The sequence below is a fragment of the Eumetopias jubatus genome, unplaced genomic scaffold (assembly GCF_037043125.1).
Source record: "Eumetopias jubatus isolate StellerSeaLion01/CBP00866 unplaced genomic scaffold, mEumJub1_p1.0 scaffold_13, whole genome shotgun sequence".
In the NCBI taxonomy this organism is placed as follows: domain Eukaryota; kingdom Metazoa; phylum Chordata; class Mammalia; order Carnivora; family Otariidae; genus Eumetopias; species Eumetopias jubatus.
The window spans coordinates 14,477,883-14,500,931 of record NW_028274819.1 but is presented as its reverse complement, the minus strand read 5'-3'; the positions used below and the strand labels follow the sequence as shown (position 1 = coordinate 14,500,931).

At 36.4% G+C, this 23,049-nt stretch overlaps 2 pseudogenes; one reads left to right on the top strand and one right to left on the bottom strand.

Moving 5' to 3' along the window:
- Positions 1-3,036: 3,036 nt before the first annotated feature.
- Positions 3,037-3,911, bottom strand: LOC114215240 (olfactory receptor 4C16-like; annotated as a pseudogene).
- Positions 3,912-9,439: 5,528 nt separating this feature from the next.
- Positions 9,440-10,376, top strand: LOC114215193 (olfactory receptor 4P4-like; annotated as a pseudogene).
- Positions 10,377-23,049: the final 12,673 nt, after the last annotated feature.

Genomic DNA, 23,049 nt, shown 5'->3' with positions numbered 1-23,049 from the left:
TATGTGGGGACAGGGATTATGTGGAAAATATTTGTCCTTATTGCTCAGTTTTACTATGAACCTAAAACTGCTTTAAAAATAAAGTTTATTAATTAAAAACATACACTATGTCATGATAGATATATCAAAATATGTAAGTAGAATAAAGAAGAGACATCTGAAAAAGATTTTCTACAGAAACAGTTTAAGAAAGACCTTTTTTGCATGCTTGATAGGATTTAAAGTTCCCTTAAGAAACACAGCAAATATCATTATAGAGAAGATGCTACATAACAGGATTTTTTTTAAATGAAGATGGTAAAAATATGGAAAGCGTTTTCGAATATCTAAGTAAAATGCAAGAGTTACGATCAGTCTGGAGGCACCATATAAATAGGTAGAAAGAGCAGAAAAAAGTAATGAGGAAGGTGAAATTAACCAGAGCTGTTAGAGCAGAGAGGAAGTAGACAGATAGTCTCAGTGGTTATTTACAAAGAAACAAAACTGTTGCCAGATTAAAACTTTTCTCCTAGGCAAGTTCCATACTGTTTAATTACTTAGCTGGACCAAAGAAAGCTGCCTCTAAAAATGAAATAGAATTTCAGATAGTTAAACAGCAGATTCATTTTAAAGGCCTCTTCTATATAGGGGTTATTAATTTTTTTCATTATCATGCTTTCTTAATAATATGAATTTCTCCTTTAGAACATTAGTGATCAAAATTATTATTTGCAAACAATATTGACCTAGGGCTAATGATGTTTTCTGCTGCAAATCTAGACACACATTCCAAGTTAAGGAGACTTTAGAATTCTATCAAACCAACAATTTCCATAGAAATCACTTTGGGTTTATTACTGTGGCTTTCATGTTTAAGAAGTTGAGAGCATTGTCTTTTTTTTAATTGATATAAATGATGTATAACAGTATATTAGCTTCTTGTATACAACATAATGTATTGCAAAATAGTCACTGCAGTAAGTCTAGCTAACAACCATCACCACACATACTTGCAAATTATTTTCCTGTGACAAGAACATTTTAGATGCCAGTCATTTTTATTACACAACTATTTGCAAAAATTATATCCACATTTGTGTTTATTGATGTGAAAATGTTAACACAGTTTGCATATTATAAGAAAGAAAACATAAACAGAAAAGAAAAAAGCATATAAACTTAAAAGTATTAAATGTAGCAAATTCCCTCTGTTGCAAATTCTTCATGAGGTGTAACAGAATTAAAATTCATGCTTGCAATGTTAGAATATCTTAATTTTTAAGAAGTTATACGCAGATAATATAATATTTTATATTCACTAATGAGATTAAACTGCAAAGGATTTCGGGGCATCAATATGTGGCTTATATAATAAATTTGTATAAAAATTCAAATAAAATATTTTAAAGAAATGTAATGGCAGAATGGCACATTCTCATGAGTATGTTTTTTAAATAGATTTTATTTTTTAACACAGATTTGGTTTGCAGAAACATTACACAAAAAGTACAGTGATTTCCCAAATATACACTCTGCCCCTCACAATTTCTGTTTTCTGACATCTTGTAGTGGGTGGTACATTTGTTACCACTGCTGAACTAATATTGGTACAGTATTCCTGAAGTCTGTAGCTTACATTAGTATTTACTCTTGGTGTTGTCGAGTTTTATGGATTTTGATATATACATTATGTCATGTATCCATCATTACAGTATCATACAGAATAGTTTCCCTTCCCAAAAATGTCCCATGCTCCACCTATTCACCCCTTCTCCTTTATCCCTGAGTCTCTGCCAACCAGTGATTTTTTTTTTACTATGACCAGTTTTTCCTTATCAAGAAAAGGAATTCATAATCCATGTCTCTGATGTAAATATTACTGTTTCAAAGCCTAAATATCAGCTTTTGGGGTATCTCATTTATTGTTTTAGTATTTAATATTTTAAAACTCACTATTATCTACTGCTTACACTCTCTACTTCTGCCACATAAATATATCATCTTTAATTTGGGTCATCTGTGTTATAATTATAATAATGTTATAGACAAATCACTATAATTGGTATGATTCAAAAGAAACCTAACACCCCCGAAATTAGAAGGGATTAAGATAGGAGCATAAAGTAGATTTTACTAAAAGAATACTAATAGGCATATAAACCCAGCCACTAAAGCCTTCTTAATATCAAAGAACAACCTCAGAAACATGAATTTTCTCACCAAGTTCTGTTACTGTTCTAGAAGAATGTAGGTAAACATATAAGATTTCAGAATATAGGGACGCCTGGGTGTCTCAGTCAGTTGAGTGTCTGACTCTTGATTTCAGGTAAAGTCATGATCTCAGGGTTATGGGATCCTCATCTCGGGCTCCATGATCAGTGGGAGTCTGCTTGAGATTCTCCCTCTGCCTCTTCCCCCACTCATGTGATCTCCGTCTTTCTCTCTCTGTCTCTATGAAATAAATAAATAAAGCTTTAAAAAAGGGGATTTCAGAATATAACCCCAAGAATTGTAGGGGTGATTGTCAGATTACATATTGTCCTTTACAACATGAAGCTCCTATAATTATTCGAATCTGATACTTTCTATCAAGTCAGGAAGAACAACTAAGCTGAAGGTTCATGGTCAGTTATGATGACATGGAAGTGCCTCATAAGGGAAACTGGAAGAGGGAAAGCCTGCAGTCTGTGGGTGCAAACATTCAGGGTGGTACAGAGCAACAGAGAACACCAGGAGTCCACATGAAGAGGGACAGGGCAAGCACTAGATCAAAACACCAGTGACTGGGCAGACAAGACAGGCAGAGACAGAATGGTGAAGAACATCTAAGGATACAGACCTCATGCACCTGTTTGTACCTTATGCTGTCTATTCCTCTACATAAAAGTGACTTCACACCAACCAGTGTGTGTGTTCATATTGCTCATTTTCCTGAAGGAAGTAGTGCTCATGTCCAAAGACAGGATTCTATTATCTCCACATTAAAAAGATTATATTCTTTATGGACTTCTAGGTAAATCCAAACTATGAAGAATGATTTGAAACTTCCTTTCATCTTTAGTCATCTGAAATCCACCTCTTGCTCCATAATTTCCTATGGTACTTTCAGTTCTGCATTCCTCGGAGTGTCAATCAGAGGGTTGAACAAAGGTGTTCCAAGTGTATAAAACACAGCTATCGTCTTATCCAGGGGGCAGGTGGTTGAAGGATGTGTGTATATGAGTATTCAAGGCCCAAAGAACAAGAAGATCACAATGATGTAGGAGAGGGCTTTTCTCCTCCCTTCAGCGCTGTGGTGTTTAGTGAATGCAAGATGGTAACATCAGCAGGACAGAACTCAGTGGGCGAATGGCCCCACTTTTGGACACTAGGAGTAAGTTGATCACATGGGTGTCTGCTCAGGCAAGTTTCAACAAGGGCTGCAAGTCACAAAACTAGTCATCGATCACATTGGGACCGCAGAAAGCTATACTCAAGGCCAGAAACATATGAGCTAAAGAATGCACACAGGACCTCACCCACACCATAGCCACCAGCTCCGCACAGACCTGTCGACTCATGATGGTGTGTAGCGCAGGGGCTGACAGATGGCCACATAGCGGTCAGCGGCCATGAGGCTAAGGATGAAGAACCCCAGGCAGCCAAAGAAATGGGATGAAAAGCCTTGCTTGTCTCATGCACTCATTGAAAGAGATAGTGGTTTTCTTCAAAAGTGCATCCACAATCATTCTAGGGACTATGGAAGTACAGAAACAGGTGTCAGGTTAGGATAGGTGGAAAAGGAAGAAGTACATTGGACCCCCGAGTGCCCGGCTGGTCTTGATAGTAGCAATCGTTAAAAAGTTACTCAACAACATCCCCAAATAGAAGCTCAAGAAAGTGACAAACACTGTTTTCTTCCTAACAGGATCCTGGATCAACCCCAGCAGAAAAATGTATTCATATTATTCAGCTTCATGATCATGAATGAGGAGAAGGGAAAGTGTGAAAAGATTTATCTGCAAAAAAATAAAAGAATTAATTTATAGGGTGCTGTGCGATGTTATGGAATATTTTAAGCAAATTAACTCATGGTACTATGTGATATTGTGGTATATTTTAGGCAAAAATAAATATTCCTCATCATATACATTCTGTGTTTTTTTTTCATGTTACTGCAGAATATTTTGTTCTCAATTTTTAATGACCACTTCATTGATGCTATGAGTCCTGAGGTATGTTATTAATATGATAGTTTCCTTCAATACTCTTCAAATATACCTCTCTCTAGATTTGACATGATTCTGATTAATATTGCCAATTCAATGATTATAAAATTAAGATATGTGGCTCCATTCTATTATTTCCCTCAGCTTTTTATATTTAATAAATATTGGGGTCCTGTTTTGTATCATATGTCACTCAGCCTTTATGATATATTTGACTGCTCATGAAGGTTCAGGAATATTAATGCAACCTCACATGCCGCTCTGAACCCTATATAGAATGTCTTTTTTACACATATATATTCATATATCACATATTTGTCACACATATTTTTATAAATGTATGTTATTTGTAAATATATAATCTGCTTCTCTGCATACCCTTTCAGATATAGCAGCTTTAAAAGAGGAACGGGAAATACAGCTTTTCAATAATAATAGGCTTCAACCTTCAGGCACATTTCTGATATTTAAGACTTGATAAGAAAGAACAGAAATGAATGTTCTTTCATGTTTAATAATATCTCACATATCCCTGTTTCTAGTTTTCTTTCTCTAATTTGTGAAAAGCAATCCTTAGAGCACTCAGAGCCTCTATAGATATATTTGTAAGTGAAAAAGGGAGAGATAAACTTCATAGTTCATATTTTCACAAATCAACTTTTTAGCTTAAGCATTTTAGATCTTGGGTCACTGCCTATGGGTGTCACCTGGCAGTTGGTGTAGGACAAGATCGTGGTTGCAGTCCCCTAAACCCCACATTAATGGAACAAGACAGAGAAGCAGAAATGGGAGGGAGATCTGCTTTTTAAAAAGAACATAGTTTATGGTCAGTAACTGACTTCTCCCTTCAATTTTTTTCAGTTCTAAAAGAGAGGAAGGCAAACCATAAGAGACTCTTAACTACAGAGAATAAACCGAGGGTTGCTGGAGGGGAGGTGGGCGGGGGGTGGACCAAATAGGTAATGGGTACAAGGAGAGCGCTTGTGATGAACACTGGGTGTTGTATGTAAGTGATGAATCACTAAATTCTACCCCTGAAAGCAATATTATACTATGTGTTAACTAACTAGAATTTAAATCAAGACTTGAAACAAACAAACAAAAATTCTTATTCTGTCCTACCTTAAAGAATGCACATTTTGCTAAAACTAATGGAAAATTATTTCAAAAGGATTTGGAATCAAGAATGCTGGGCTATATACCTATATTAACTGCAAAGTATATCTCCTCAAATATTCTCCAAGACAGATTGGGTGTTTGGTAGTCAGTCACCTTGCATACTTGTTCTGTTGGGATGAAGATTCAAAATGTTTCCCCTCCCTGCTGGTCTCCAGGACACCCCATTTTGCTCTTCTCTCAAACATGGGATGCAGCCCTAGACTGAGTAGGAATCAGTGTATCTGTCCTGCAATAACCACAGGGCCTTACTTTTTTATGACCAGGAATTATTTAGATTGCCTTGATCTGTGTCTCATTTACTGAAAATTAAGGGTTTAGATATGTCCCATGATATTGCATTTAAGTTGTTCACCAACCTACTTATTTAAGAGTTACCTTAAACTAATTGGTTTTGGGTAAATAAATCTATGTATAAAGTAAACAAAGAAACAGCATTGGATATAATAAGGTGAGGAGAAGACTGATCAATGACCCCCAAATTTATTCACCTCTATTTATGTACTGTTCACTGTTGAACACTAGGAGCCTGATAATAATTTTTGCTTTGTTAACAGTAAGGGGTAGGAAGCCTTATAGCAATTCAAGTCATAGTCTGAACAAGTTGAGTTTCTTTTTTCCTTGATGAAATTAGAGTTTTATAATAACTTAGAGTAGAATTGGTTTCTCGGAGTACGGGCCATTTTTAAATGCTATACAAATGACCTATTCACCAGCTAAAATGATGTTAAAGGCATTGGTTTTGAAATTGTGAATCCTGGGATCTGATGGCTTCTAATAAACTTTGCTCTAAAAGCCATCTGCTTTTTAAAGTCATCTGGAGTGGTGCCTGGGTGGCCCAGTCATTAAGCATCTGCCTTTGGCTCAGGTCATAGTCCCAAGGTCCTGAGATCAAGCCCCGCATCGTGCTCCCTGTTCCGCGGGAAGCCTGCTTCTCCCTCTCCCACTCTTCCTGCTTGTGTTCCCTCTCTTGCTGTGTCTCTCTCTGTCAAATAAATAAAATCTCTCTTTTTTTTTAAAGTCATCTGGAGCTACATTTCAGCTAAGGTTGAAAATGTTTGCATTCACACTGGGTATCAATTTGTCCACTGGATAAAACTGTTCCCAGAGTGCATTCTCTCTAGTCTATACTCTATTTCCTAATGTGTCAAGATGGTACAAAACATACAAATTTGTGAATTTTTCATCCATTCATTAATGTAACAAATAGTCACTGAGTGCTGACAACAAAACTCTCTTAAAGCTACAATCTTTTAAAAAATTTTTTTATTGTTATGTTAATCACCATGCATTACATCATTAGTTTGTGATGTAGTGTTCCATGATTCATTGTTTGTGCATAACACCCAGTGCTCCACGCAGAACGTGCCCTCTTTAATACCCATCACCAGGCTAACCCATCTGCCCACCCCCTCTCCCCTCTAGAACCCTCAGTTTGTTTTTCAGAGTCCATTGTCTCTCATGGTTTGTCTCCCCCTCCGATTTACCCCCCTACATCTTCCCCTCCTGCTATCTTCTTTTTATTTTCTTAACATATATTGCATTATTTGTTTCAGAGGTACAGATCTGTGATTCAACAGTCTTGCACAATTCACAGCGCTTACCATAGCACATACCCTCCCCAATGTCTATCACCCAGCCACCCCATCCCTCCCACCCCCCACCACTCCAGCAACACTCAGTTTGTTGCCTGAGATTAGGAATTCCTCATATCAGTGAGGTCATATGATACATGTCTTTCTCTGATTGACTTATGTCACTCAGCATAACACCCGCCAGTTCCATCCACGTCATTGCAAATGGCAAGATCTCATTCCTTTTGATGGCTACATAATATTCCATTGTATATATATACCACTTCTTCTTTATCCATTCATCTGTCGATGGACATCTTGACTCTTTCCACAGTTTGGCTATTGGGACATTGCTGTTATAAACATCAGGATGCTCGTACCCCTTCAGATCCCTACATTTGTATCTTTGGGGTAAATACCCAGTAGTGTAATTGCTGGATCATGTGGTAGCTCTATTTTCAACTTTTTGAGGAATCTCCATACTGTTTTCCAGAGGGGTTGCACCAGCTTGCATTCCCACCAACAGTGTAGGAGGGTTCCCCTTTCTCTGCATCCCCACCAACATCTGCCGTTTCCTGACTTGTTAATTTTAGCCATTCTGACGGGTGTGAGGTGGTATCTCATTGAGGTTTTGATTTGGATTTCCCTGATGCCGAGTGATGTTGAGCACTTTTTCATGTGTCTGTTGGCCATTGGGATGTCTTCTTTGGAAAAATGTCTGTTCATGTCTTCTGCCCATTCCTTGATTGGATTATCTGTTCTTTGGGTGTTGAGTTGGTGAAATTCTTTATAGATTTTGGATACTAGCCCTTTATCTGATATGTCATTTGCAAATATCTTCTCCCATTCTGTCACTTGTCTTTTGGTTTTGTTGCCTGTTTCTTTTGCTGTGCAAAAAGCTTTTTATCTTGATGAAATCCCAATAGTTCATTTTTGCCCTTGCTTCTCTTACCTTTGGCGATGTTTCTAGGAAGAAGTTGCTGTGGTTGAGGTCGAAGAGGTTGCTGCCTGTGTTCTCCTTTAGGATTTTGATGGACTCCTGTCTCACATTGAGGTCTTTCAACCATTTGGAGTCTATTTTTGTGTGTGGTGTAAGGAAATGGTCCAGTTTCATTCTTCTGCATGTGGCTGTCCAATTTTCCCAACACCATTTGTTGAAGAGACTGTCTTTTTTCCATTGGACATTCTTTCCTGCTTTATCCAAGATTAGTTGACCATAGAGTTGAGGGTCCATTTCTGGGCTCTCTATTTTGTTCCATTGATCAATGTGTCTGTTTTAGTGCCAGTACCATACTGTCTTGATGATGACAGCTTTGTAATAAAGCTTGAAGTCCGGAATTGGGATGCCTCCAGCTTTGCTTTTCTTTTTCAACATTCCTCTGGCTGTTCGGGGTCTTTTCTGGTTCCATAGAAATTTTAGGATTATTTGTTCCATTTCTTTGAAAAAAGCGGATGGTATTTTGATGGGGATTGCATTGAATGTGTAGATTGGTCTAGGTAGCATTGACATCTTCACAATATTTGTTCTTCCAATCCATGAGCATGGAAGTTTTCTCCATTTCTTTGTGTCTTCCTCAATTTCTTTCATGAGTATTTTATAGTTTTCTGCGTACAAATCCTTTGCCTCTTTGGTTAGATTTATTCCTAGGTATCTTATGGTTTTGGGTGCAATTGTTAATGGGATTGACTCCTTAATTTCTCTCTCTTCTATCTTGTTGGTGTATAGGAATACCACTGATTTCTGTGCATTGATTTTATATCCTGCCACTTTACTGAATTTGTGTATGAGTTCTAGCAGTTTTTGGGTGGAGTCTTTTGGGTTTTCCACATAAAGTATCATATCATCTGCCAACAGTGAGAGTTTGACTTCCTCTTTGCTGATTTGGATGCCTTTGATTTCTTTTTGTTGTCTGATTGCTGTGGCTAGGACTTCTAATACTATGTTGAATAGCAGTGGTGATAGTGGACATCCTTGCCACATTTAAAGCTACAATCTTGTATCATCTTCTTTTATTGACTTTTATTGTCTAGATTGTATATAAAACATGAAATTTCTAGAAAAAAGCCATAAAATATGATCAACTCAAAGACGCTTGGGCAATTCTATATTTTGACCCTAAGCACATATTTAAAAATGTGCAAAAGATTTTGCTTTTTTTTAAACTTTTGTAAATTAAACTTGTGTTACCTAAATAATATAACTAGAAGTTATATTTGTTTGCTTTAAGATAATCTAACATTTTTAAATAATCATTTGTCTTATTGATAGTAAAGTTGAAAAAGTATATTATTATATCCATTTCACATTAGAATTCACAACTGATTTGTAAAATATAGTACATAATAAAAAGGAAAGTTAATTCTACATAATGGGAATAGTTTATATTAATTTTCAATAATGCCCAACCATTTTTTTGGCAAACTTTATTTTATTATCGTGTTGCTAATTTTTTACACAAATTAATGTTTTCTTTCTTTTCAGATATTTGCAAACTGAAATATATGCAGAAACAGAAGAATGTCTCAGAATTCATCCTTTTAAGATTGTTTTACAATTATGATATACAAATATTTTGTCCTGTTCTCTTCTTACTCTGTTATGTTGCCCTGTTGGTAGGAAAACTTATCTCCTTTTTTTTTTTTTTTAATGTTATCTTAGTCACCATACAGTACTTCACTAGTTTTTGATGAAATGTTCCATGATTCATTGTTTGCATATAACATCCAGTGCTCATTGCAATTCATGCAGCCCTCTTTTTCACCAACTGATGTACTATTTCTTCAGTCACTTATCCTTTATGGACCTATGCTACACCTCTTGTATGACACCCAAACTAATCAGGGACCTGCTAGTGGGAAGAAAAGCCATCTCCTATGGTAATTGCATGTGACAGGTCCTTACCATACACTTCTCTAGAAGCACGGAGGTCTCTAACCTTACCATCTTGGCCTTTGATCCCCACGTTGCCATCTACAAACTTCACCACGTACTTATCACAAATAGGACAAAGTGCAATCTCCTATCTTAGCTGTGTGGGCTGGTGGGGCTGTCCACTCCTTAACTCAGTTCCCTATGGCAATCCAGTTGCCCTTTTGTGGTCCTAATAAAATTGATCACTACTTTTATGGTATCTTCCCTTTGCTGAAAGTTGCCTGGATGATACCGACTTTGCTGGTGTCCTTGTAGTTGCTAATTCAAGACTGGTTACCTTAGTGAGTGGTTACCTTCTCTACCTGTGGGTCTCATATCACTGTGATGGTTTTATTATTTGGGTCTTCAATCTTAGCCTACCTTCCACCTCCAACCACTTTCCCTGAGTACGAAGTATTTACTCTATTTTACACCACCATTGCTCCTATGTTCAATCCCTTAGTCCACCCTCTGAGAAATTCAGAGGTGAAAAATGCTATGAGAAAAAACTGGTGCCAAACGTCATAGCTAAACATCTTTACTTAAAAAGTAGGAACAGTTAGATGTGGATGAGGGAGATAGGAAAGTATCCCACAGAGTAATTGTTCCATTGGTATCATTTATGGATGACAGAAATAGGATTTATGGATTACAAGTACCTGCTGGTCAAAGACAAATTCTACCATACAAAAATGGATTTGGAAATGTAGTTAATTTTGTGGGATTTTGAGATGGTGTCAGCAGAGTTAATATGCATAAAAAGCATTTGGGCTATAGCATTTAAAGCACTTCCATCTGATGTAAATTGAAAATTTTGACTAACTAGAATTTAAATAAAAACTTGAAATTAAAAAAATAAAAATTTTAAAAATTTTTATTGTTATGTTAATCACCATATATTACATCATTTGTTTTTGATGTAGTGTTCCCTGATTCATTGTTTGTGCATAACACCCAGTGCTCCACGCAGAATGTGCCCTCTTTAATACCCATCACCAGCCTAACCCATCCCCCTACCTCCTCCCCTCTAGAACCCTCAGTTTGTTTTTCAGAGTCCATCATCTCTCATGGTTCGTCTCCCCCTCTGACTTACTCCCCTTCATTCTTCCTCTCCTGCTATCTTCTTCTTTTTCTTTTTTCTTAAAATATGTTGCATTATTTGTTTCAGAAGTACAGATCTGTGATTCAACAGTCTTGCACAATTCACAGCGCTCACGGTAGCGCATACCCTCCCCAATGTCTATCACCCAGCCACCCCATCCCTCCCACCCCCCAACCACTCCAGTAACACTCAGTTTGTTCCTGAGATTAAGAATTCCTCATATCAGTGAGGTCATATGATACATGTCTTTCTCTGATTGACTTATTTCATTCAGCATAACACCCTCCAGTTCCATCCACGTCGTTGCAAATGGCAAGATCGCATTCCGAAATAAAGAAAATTTTGAATAATTTTATCATACAGAACTTCTGTAAGGGTAGTATAGTTCCTGTTTTCCCCCATTGTTAATATCTTACATTGCCATTATGCATTTTTCAATATCCAGAAACCAACTTTGATCCATTACTATTAACTAAACCTTAGACTTGATTTTGATTTCATCAGTTTTTTTTTTCCTCTAACTTTACTGATATAGAACTGACCTACAACATTGTGTCAGTTTAAAGTACACAATGCAATTACTTGATCCATGTATACATTGTGAAATGATTACCATAGGGGCGTCTGGGTAACTCAGTCAGTTAATCATCTGCATTCAGCTGATGCTGCTTGCATCAGGGTCCCCACTCAGCAGGGAGTCTGCTTTTCCCTCTCCTTTTGCCCTCTGGCCTCTGCTTGTGCTTTGCCTCTTGTTTTCTCTCTTTCTCAAATAAATAAATAAAATCTTAAAAAAAAAAGAAATGATTACTATAATAAAGTCAGGTGACCCATCCATCAACTTCACATGATTATATTTTTTGGGTGGGGGAGGGTGAAACATTGAAGATCTACTTCCTTAGCAACTTTAAATATATAATACCATATTGTTAACTATAGTCACCATGCTGTACATTGGATCCTCAGAATCTATTCATCTTTTACCTAGATGTTTGTTCTCTCTGACAAATAAATAAACAAAACCTTTAAAAAAATTAAAAAAGGAACACCTATGTGGCTCAGTTGGTTTTACCTAAACGTTTGTACCCCTTGGCCAATATCCCTCTCTATTTCCCTACCCCCACTGTTCTCCTCTCTGTTTCCGTGAGTTCAGCTTTCTTAGATTCCACATATGAGTGTGATCATACAATATTTGTCTTTCTCTGTCTGACTTATTTCACTTAGCATAATGTCCTCAAGGTCCATCCATGTTGTCACAAATGGCAATATTCCCTCTTTTTTAATGCCGATAGATGATAGATAGATAGATAGATGATAGATAGACAATAGAAAGATAGATAACTGATAGATGTAAATATTCATGGAACATTCACCGGGTATTCTATATTCTGAGTGGTAAAGCAAACTTAACAAATTTAAAATAATAGGAATCAGTCAATGCACTTTCTTAGTCCATCATAGGATTAAACTAGAAATAAAGAACAGAAAAGAAACCTGGAAAAGTCTATATTTAAAAATTAAACAATACTTTTATAAATAATCCATGGATCAAAGTGGAATTCCCTAGGAAAATTTTAAGAAGTATTTAGAACTAAATGAAAATAAATCATATTAAAATGAGGGAGGCAGTTAAAGCAGAGCTTTTTTTTTTTTAAAGATTTTATTTATTTCTTTGACAGAGAGAGAGAGAGCACGAGCAGGGGAAGAGGGAGAAGAAAACTCTCCGCTGAGCAGGGAGCCCGATGTAGGGCTTGATCCCAGGACCCCAAGATCATGACCTGAGCTGAAGGCAGACGCTTAACGACTGAGCCACCCAGGTGCCCCTAAAGCAGTGTTTTGAGGAAATTTAAAATACTGACTGTATGCATTTTAAACAAATTTAAAATCAATAACCTAAGTTTCCATCCTAGAAAATTAGAAGAATAAAATCCAAACCTAACTGGAGGAAGAAAATAATAAATATTAAGGAAGAAAATAATTACATTGTAAACACAAAAGAAGTACAGAAAATCAATCAAATCAAAAGCTGTGTAAAAAAAAAAGAATAATAAAATTTGTAAATCTCTGTCTAAGCTAACCAAGAAAAAGGAAAGAAGACATGTTGCCAGGATTAAGGATGAGGGAGGAGACATTATCCCTCATTCTATAGACATTAAAAGGCTAATAGGGGACAGTATGAATAATTTTATGCCATAAATTTGTCAGCTTAATTGAAAAGACAAATTCCTTGAAAGACACACACTGCAAAATCTCACCAAAGAAGAAATCTATAATCTGAAAAGTTTTTATCTATTAAAGAAATTGAATTAAACCATCCGTAAAAAGGTACTTCCAGCCCAGATGGCTTCAATACTGAATTCTACCAATCATATAAGGAAGGAATAGTACTAATTTCACACATTCTCTTCAAATGAAAAAGGAACATTTCCCAACTCATTTTATGAGGTCATATTACCTCAGTACCAAAACCAGTAAAAATACTGCAAAAAATGAACACTAAAGACCATTATTTTCATGAACGTGGGCATAAAAATCTATAACGAACCACCAGTAAATCAAATCCAGCAATAGAAACCAATGCATGACAACCAAGTGGGGTTTTGATCATCTTATTTCCTAACTCCTTCTTTCCAGCCTAACTCCATTAAAATGAGAACATCTACTTCTTGTTTATTAATACAAGACTTTTGTATGTATATATTTAACTCTCTTTTCTCCATGAATGAGAACAGCACAGGTGCTCAAGCATGCTCATGATGAGTCACTTCCTTCCCTGAGGAGCTTTCTTTTATCCTTAGTATCTCTGGGTGCTTCTCTCCTGACAGTCATCTCAGTCTGCCATGTATCATGATTTTGTGGTGTAGTGATAGCTTTGTTTTTGTCATTTTGCTGGGCTTCTGGAGGGCAGGACCTTTCTTTATTGTCTTGGTGGTCTCAGTAGCTCTTAACATGGCACCTTGCCCTTAGTAGGACCTTAGTATATGGCTGTTGACCTGAACTGGTCCCACTGAGCTCGCTCAGCTTTTCATTTCTAATTACTGGTCTTACCGCTTCAAAATGTCTTGGTTACAATTATTTTTTTCTGATTAAAAATTTAAACCTCGGTGGATTTTTATTTTCTCTGTATTACCTGCTTATTCCTTCTATCTTGGTTAATCTTGTAACTCCTCTGTCTTTTTCTCAAATTTACCTGTTCCATTTCAGTCACTCATTACTTGTCACTTACCTTTTCTCCTTTCTGGGTTTCATTCCCCTTTTGAGGATGCATGTTCTCCAGAGCCAGTTTTGATCTAATCCCTCTAACCCCAAGGTTATATATTCCACTTTCTTCACCTAATTGCTGGCACGCTCTTTTCTTGCCCTGCCTGCTTGCTGACTTAAGGAAGACACTATGCTTTAATTATTTGTTGAATAATATCGATGAGAGTTTGAATAGTTCTTTTTTTTACATTTCTGCTGATAGAAATAACTTAGTAGATGTTTGCACATCCTCTGAAGCCTGGGCATAAATAAGTTCATCTCATATTGTGAAAAACATTGTACTAAAATCAGAAACAAATCAAAACAAATGTAAGTTTTGGGGGTCATTGATTTCCATTAAACTTCCATAGAACCCTATGAACTAGCTAAAAATACCATCAGTGAATTACAAGAAACAACATCTTCAGTGGTGTTACATGTGATAAGGAAAAAGGGTGGAGTTAAATACTAATTTATTTCTCCTTCTGTGAAAGCTTGTCTAAATGAAAATGTGGATAATCTTGGAAACATTAATTGAGTAGGGCACAGGTAGTTTTTTTTGTATAGATTTCTCTCTTAATTACTATGGAGCCAGCCAGAGCCTTGATGAAATAGCCATCATTAGATGTACTTTGAAAAATAACATAATACTGTAGGGGGCTTACTTTGAGACTGGATTTTACATGTGAGTGAAAAGGTAAATTAAGGAAAGAAAGAACTAATTGATGAGAGAAACAGATGTCTAAGACTCTACAAACAGAGATTAGGTGTTCTCCTCAAGTTTGGCATTTATCCATATGACATTCCTTGAGCAAATATGTGTTGTATGCCTTATGCCAAACACAAATATTGGTGTCATGACATTCAGTCTCTTGAAAAATGGGCAGTCTAGCGGAGGGGAGACTGAGATGCACAAAATCAAATGGAAGTCCCAAAAGGTGGTACAAGAGTATCTCTGATAATGATGAGAAAATGTTATTTTTGGCCAAGAGGTATGAGAAGTCCTCATGCAGGAGGTGTGTTTGAGATCAGTTTTCAAAAGGGATAGATGTTAAATAGGAGAGCATGCCTACTGGAGGGAAGCCACAAATAAGAATCAAAGGGGAAGAAATACAAGGCTTGAATGGGAAAACAGTGAGAAGTCAGTTTGGTTGGGGGTCTGAGGAAAAATGCTGGGGAATAAAAAAAAAAGCTGACAATCCACACGTGACCAAATATGAAGTTTGCATAACATTGGGGATAATAACAATAATAACAGAATAATCATTTCCTCCCAGGGTCTTTGGAAGCATTGGGAATAATGAAGGAAAAGTCTCTGCAGTCCCTGGTACTGAGTATGCATGCAATAATGTTACTATGGCTGGTTTTAGGAAAGCAGTAGGGGGCTGTTCCCTGTGTTTGAGCAGAGAAATGCCACAGTCCAGATGGCTGGACGGCTAGAACATGCGCCCGATGGGATGGGGTTGGGAGAGAATGAAGCAGCTGGGAGACGAGTAGGTAACAGGTATGCTCTGTGCCTGACTTCTAGAATCCATTTCTGGACTTGGCCTCTCTCTAGAGTTGGAACTCAGGTACAGATGATAATGAGAGTTGGTGAGAAAACTGGCAAAGGACAGAGAAGACAAAAGACTTCACTCTTCTTGACCTTTGATAAGAAATTCATTTTTATTTTTTTCTTAACTATCCATCCACATTTGCACATTCCATTTCAGAATCTGGAAATGTCCTGCAGTGTCAGGGCGGGGATGATGACTCAGGGCTGATGAGAATAAAACTGCATCTTACTTACCTCCTGGAGGCATGAGGAGAACCCCGGGTTCCTGATGACTCCTTTTCTCTCTGGAAATGGCTGCCTCCACATTGTGGCCTCCTGTTTGTGCAAACTGATCAAGCCTCTTTTATGGCTCCATCATTCTCATTCCCATTTTCATGCCTGAATGCATGAATGACACTGAGTTACCCACAAGGTAAGCTTGTCTTTCAGGGAAGTAACAAAGTAGGGCAGATAGATCTGCCTCCTTGCAAGAATATTGATGCTATCATATTTTTTCTGCCTGGCCCATCTTTCCTGTGAACTAATTTACATGGCTCATCAATATGTGTTTGAGTTGGATGCTAATCCAGGCCAAATGCTGATTTGATGCAAAGGAGGGTTTCTAAGTTGTGCTTACTTCAGCATTTCTGTTACACTGGTATTCTCACTGGAGATGGACCAGAATCTTACAGCTTCCTTAAGAGGGCTAACTGCAGACCTTGCCCAGGGTGGAGAGCCAGTGGCTCAGACATGGCTATTCACTGTGTTGAAGCCAGATGTCCTCCTTAGATACCCGGCATGACTTAGCACACATAACCTACAATGAATGCTTATTCCTACTACAGTTACAATTATTCAAATCACAGGCAAGCCTCACTTGTTTGACTGGAAAGTTTAGGTGCAGGAGGCAGAAAGCAGATGTTTGCAGGTATTTCTGTCATGACGTTGTTTTTGTATAACCTGATGGAGATTCAGCAGATTTGTACTTAAAGGGATTCAGTAAAAAAAAGGAAAGAAAGAAAAGAAAGAAATCTTGATAAGTGACAACAATTGCTTATATTTATGAAGTATTTTGTTAAGCAATTTACATGAATTTCTTATCTCTATTTTAAAGGTACGGAGACTGAATTTGGGAGGTTAGAAATTCAGTCTAGATCTACTCACCAGCATACAAGAGAGCTAAGATTCAAACTCAAGCCTCATCACTGATTTGCCAGAACTCTTTAAGTGTGAGGCTATACCACCTCTAACCATCGAATAATAAAAGAAAGAACAAAGTTTGCTGTGATAGAATGCTTAACCAAGTGTCATTTATTTTGTAAATAAAGACTATAATACTGGTTAGTGCCTATTATGGGCAGCCCATAGGGATTGGTGGCTTGCTCTAGTGGTACATGCTGTATGATGCATGACATTTTTATTTTCTTGGTGCACCCTAATTTAACTTTAAAATCTAGATGTAAGGGCACCTGGGTGGCTCAGACGGTTAAGCGTCTGCCTTCGGCTCAGGTCATAATCCTGGGGTCCTGGGATCGAGCCCCGCATCTGGCTCCCTGCTCCACGGGAGGCCTGCTTCTCCCTCTCCCACTCCCCTGCTTGTATTCCCTCTTGCTGTCTCTCTCTCTCTCTGTCAAATAAATAAAATCTTAAAAAAAATTTTAAAATCTAGATGTAATTACTATCATTTTACAGAATTGAAAGCTGAGGTATGAAGAAGTAAAGTGACTTCCTCAAGATGACCTACAGTTTGTTGCAGAGCTGGACTTTGAATCCAGATCTATCTGCCTATCTTGCTCATCTCTGCACTCAGTGTTAATTTTTTTCATTAAAAAATACAAACATAATAAATAATATATTCTTGGTAACAATAGGGCTCTATTTATAAAAAAAAAAACTACAAGCACTGAAAATGAAAGACCATTATTTCTCATGAACACAGACAGAAAAATTTTTGACAAAACATTATTAAATCAGATACAGCAATAAACACCAATACATCACAAACAAGTGGGATTCATCCAAGCTGCAAGCCTTGTTCAACAATAGAAAAACAATCAGTGTAATTCACCATATAATACACCAAAGAAAGAGAATCATATGATCATATCAATAGATGTAGAAAAAATTTTCAACAGAATTCAACATCTATTTTTATGATTAAATCCTCAGCAATCTAGGAAGAAAATGAACTTCATTAGCCTAATAAAAATATCTATGAATAGCCAATAGCTAATACAATACTTAATGGTAAAGACTAACTTATTCTATAACAAGGCAAAAATGTCTTTTTTTTTTTTACCACTAATTATCCGACACTGTTCTGAAAGTCCTAGCTGATGTAATAGACCCGCCCAAAAAGTCATACAAAGTACAACAAATGAAATTGTCCTTATTTCTATGCAACACACCTGCCTATGTTAAAATTCCAAAGAATCTACTAATAGCTCTTGAAACGAGTGAGTTTAGCAAGTTCATAGGACACACTGTCCACATGCATAATCAATTACCAGCAATCAAAAAATGAAATCTAAAATTAAAAAATATATAATAAAACCTATTTGCATATAAATTTAATTAAATATGTGCAAGATCTATATTCAGAAAATTACAAAACAATAATGAAATAAATCAAAGAAGAGCTAAGCAGATGGAGAGTATACATAGCTTGTTAATTAGAAGTTTCAATACTGTTAAAATGTCAATTTCTCCAATCCCAGAAAGCTTTTTCTTTTAGATATCAACAAACTGATTCTCAAACTCATATGAAAAGGAAAAGCAACTACAATAGCTAGAATAATTTTTTAAAAACCCCATAATGTTGTAGGACTCATATTACACAATGTAGACTTACTATAGAGTAATCAAGACTGTGTGCTATTACTGGACAACGTGGTACTGGTAAAAATCATACACACAAAGATCAATGGAACAAAAAGGAAAAGGTAATTTGGTGGAGAAAAGATAGTATTTTTAACAAACAGTGATAGAACAGCTGGAGGTCCATATACAGAAAATGAACTTAGACCCATGACACAGTTTACGCAAAATAGCTCAAAATGCATCATAGATATGAAAGAATTGTAAGGAACTTAAGAAGATATACTTTGATCCCTTTTCTAAGGGGGAAGAGAATCCATCAAGTAGATGAGTTTTGTGAGTAAACCAGTGCAGCTGGAAGTGATGGCACGGTGAAGACAAAGGGAGGTAAGAAAAGAGAGGAATATTGGGGATTCCCTGGGAAAAAAGTCTGAGGTCTGAAGGAAATGTAAAAACACCTACTAAATCAAGATTGAGGGAGACATCTAACAGCAAGAGAAAAAGGTTGGGGGAGGAAAAAAAACAACAGTTCAGTTGGATTATAAAGAATAAGACTGATCATGAGATCTCCCAGAATTCTTTGGTAATTTCTATTTTAGAAGCAAAGCAAACTAACAGCTTGTGCTAATTTTCAAAGGCTATGTCCTTTGGCTATTTTTATGTTTTTTACCCACTAAATAAGACACCAAAGAAGCATTACTGTACAGAATAATGAATGATTATAAACCCACTAACTCTTATTCAAGACAAGAAAAAATAGTGTCTCCATCATTCCACAGACTCATGCTCTTTCTCCCAAGTGTCACCTCTGTTTCATGAGAATCACTTGTTTACATTGTCACTTTTCAATGTCCCAGGTCCTTCATCTGCGAAATGAGGTTGGTGATACTATCTATTGCATAGACTTGTTTTAAAGAGAAATAAGCTAAACGCCATCAATGGTTCAGATCTGACACAGAGCACATGCTTACTAAATGTTTGTTATCATTAGTGGAGCTCAGAGGGCAAAGCAGAATCAAGTATTAGTTTTGAATAGAAATATGAGGAAAGGTTATTGAAAATGACATAAGACTAGAGCAAAATTACAGAATGTTCAACTCCAGTGTTGACAAAGTATTTTAATGAGCATTTTGTAAGCCTAAAAGGACATGAAAGAAAGTTCTATATGTCTTTAATTTTCCTTAAAATTTACCTTAAAGGAAATTAATATACCTTTTTTTTAGGAAATTAATATACCTTAAGTGGAAATTTACCTTAATAGAAATACATCATTAAAATTTTACCTTAAAGGGAAAGTAGAAAATTTACCTTAGATGAAATACATTAAAGAACACACACATCCAATAACAGAAACACTATGTGGGAATGGATGCGTATGATTTCTTAACATAAGGACCAGAACTATGGTTGGATCCACAGATTATAGCAAAAGGAAAAAAAAAACACCTCAAATTGCATAAACAACAGAACTCAGTCACCAAGGAATTTTTAATGAGTGGGATTCTAACAACACACTGCATTTATCTTTTGTGTAGGGCATTTGTCATCCACCTGTAGAGCTGGCCAGGTAACTTAGATCTAAGAGGCTACTAACTGGTGAATTGATTACTTGGGGACAGAAAATCATTAACTCGAATTAAAAAAGCAACACCTTGGGAGGAAACAAAGGTACTTTGTTCAACTCAGAAACTTAAAAGAAAATCATTCAAATAGTTAAAGAATGTTTGTGATTTCAATGAAGAGAGGACATAAAAACTGTAAAAGAAGAACACATTCAAAATAAGTGCAGAGGAAAGGATATGAGTAATTTTTCCATTGTTCTGCAGAAATATGTAATAAATAGCTTTCGAATAAACTATTTTAACTACTATGTTAGGAAAACATTAATTGGGCGTTAATTAATTGCTCAGATGGTTAAGCGTCTGCCTTCGGCTCAGGTCATGATCCCGGGGTCCTGGGATCGAGTCCCGCATCGGGCTCCCTGCTCCTTGGGAGCCTGCTTCTCCCTCTGCTTCTCTCTCTCTCTCTCCCCCTCTCTCTCCCTCTGTCTCTCATGAATAAATAAATAAAATCTTTAAAAAAAAAGGAAAACATTAATTAGCAGCTAATTTTAAAGTAGATGTTACTGTGAATTCTACAGTCTAAGGCTTTGGTTTAAGAGGACTAAATTCAAAGAGATCGTGGTTGTCTACTGAAGGTAGAATCACATATTCTAGAAAAATATGATCAAAGTCATGTACTAATTGTGTCTACTAGGTGCCCATACATAAAGAAAGGACAAATTATTACAACTTTAGGAAGACGGTCAGTAAAACATTGACTAATGATAAAGTAATTTTCATTCTGCAAAAGACCTCATGATGGGATCATTGAAGCTAGTGCATTCATTCTACAGATAGGAAATTTATATGCCAAGAGTATACTAGGCCCCAAATGTAAGGTGTGGCAGTATTAGGGCATGCACCCAAATAGTTTTCTCCTACCTATTTTTCTCACTTGGCCAATAGCTGAAGTTGCAATATCACCACTCACGCTTGAGAGAATAAGAAATATCTTGCTTCCTAGAGAAGTACATGAGTTGTACGTTTGTTTTCTTTCTACAACTGGCTTATTTATTCCAGAATCCTGAACTGATTTGGTTTGTGATTTTTCATGGAAACTTGAGTCTATCTTATAGTTCTGTGTTTCCTGTTACACATTTTCCATTTAAATTCAAGTGACTAAAATGGGACAATGATCCATTCAGGAGGGATCCTGGTTTTGTCTGGAAGATTGAGAAATGTGTGCAAATTTCAGAGTTGGAACAGCCAGAGTTCATGTTAAATTTATATTGTGCTTCAGTGTTTTCCTTTTGAGAGGCTGTAAAGTGTTTAGAAACACAGGCACTGGAGTCAGAAAACTCAGATTATAAACCCTACTTTGCTATATATACTAGTCATGTTACTATACACAAGTTCCTTAACCTCTATAAACCTAAAATAATTTTATAAATAATCATAAAATTATAAGATAATTTTATTTTTCTTTGTGTACATTAATTTCAATACAATAATACTGACATGTGTGCAGTTTTTTTTTTAAAGATTTTTCTCACCTATGATCAAAGCTGAGTCTCAGAGGTAGTCTGAATTACATAGAGCAGGATATATTTTTCTAGATTTCAAATGAAGAAAAACCTTCTTAAAAGAAAGCAACTGACATGCAAAGGTCATATCTGAAGTTAGTGTCTGAATTAAGACATGTAACAAGGGACTCCCCCAAAACTACAATGAATGATCAGACTATACACATGATTTTTTTATAATTATTTATTTTTTCAAGATTATTTATTTATTTGAGAGAGAGAGAGAGAGAGCATGAGCAGAGGGAGAGGGAGAAGCAGGCTCCCTGCTGAGCAAGGAGCCAGATGCAGGACTCAATCCTAGGACCCCGAGATCATGACCTGAGCCAAAGGCAGACGCTTAACCTACTGAGCCTCCCAGGTGCCCTACACATGATTTTTTAAAGACATTAAAATACGTGGCAGTTAATCGAGGTAGCCCGATGTCTAAGGAAGTTGAATCAAGGACTGCCAGGCAGGACATTAAGCATAGCTGTCTTCTGCACCCAGACAACTAGAGATTCAAGTAATATTTTTAGCAAACTCCTAATAAAGGCAGACAGATTGATGAAATGGCTTTGCCTGAGAACATTCCAATACTTTCTTTACTTAGAGACTTAAAATTATGCAAAAGCCTTTATGCTTGAGCAAGGATAAGGAACATATTTCAGGAACGTTTAATGAATAATTCAAGCCACTAGTATATTCAGCATTGTATTTTATTCAAATTAAAATAGCTTCTTAACTTATTGGCTAATATCACTATAATCTGATTTGGAAAATCATCAGAAGTTATTTCTTAATAATTTGTCCTTAATGAATTCAAGTTCTTAAAATTCCACTATGGAAATGAATTTTTTTTTAAATTTCATCTCTATTACAGTGTAATTGTATGGGTGACCACGTTAACTTACTCAATAACAGAGTTGAAAAGGAAATTTAAATAGGAATTGATTGAGAAGCCAGGTGTAAGGTAAGGGCTGAATCATAACCCTGAATTATGAAAGTACAGACATCATGAAGATATCTGGTCAGAATTGATCCTAAAATTATAGAAGTATTGGGTGGAACACTTTGTTAAGCAATAAGTACCATGTTTTCAGTAGCATCCAAGACTCAGTTGTGGATTGATCAAAGGCCCTCTTGTTGACTAAGGCAGACATTGATCACAATTTTCTAGTCTAGTAGATTTAATGGAAATCTGCTAGTTTATGTTCCCCCAGAGTCTTCTTACGGGTCATTTCAATTGAATACTTGACTTTTATTCTCTGAGACACTTGAATGAGGCATATTCAACCTAGTAAATTCCTTGAATAGGATATGATCATCCCTCTACTGAAGAAACCTTTCTAAATATGGCCTCATTAATTCTGTATTTCAGGTGATTCATGTATTCTATCTAAGCTGGACA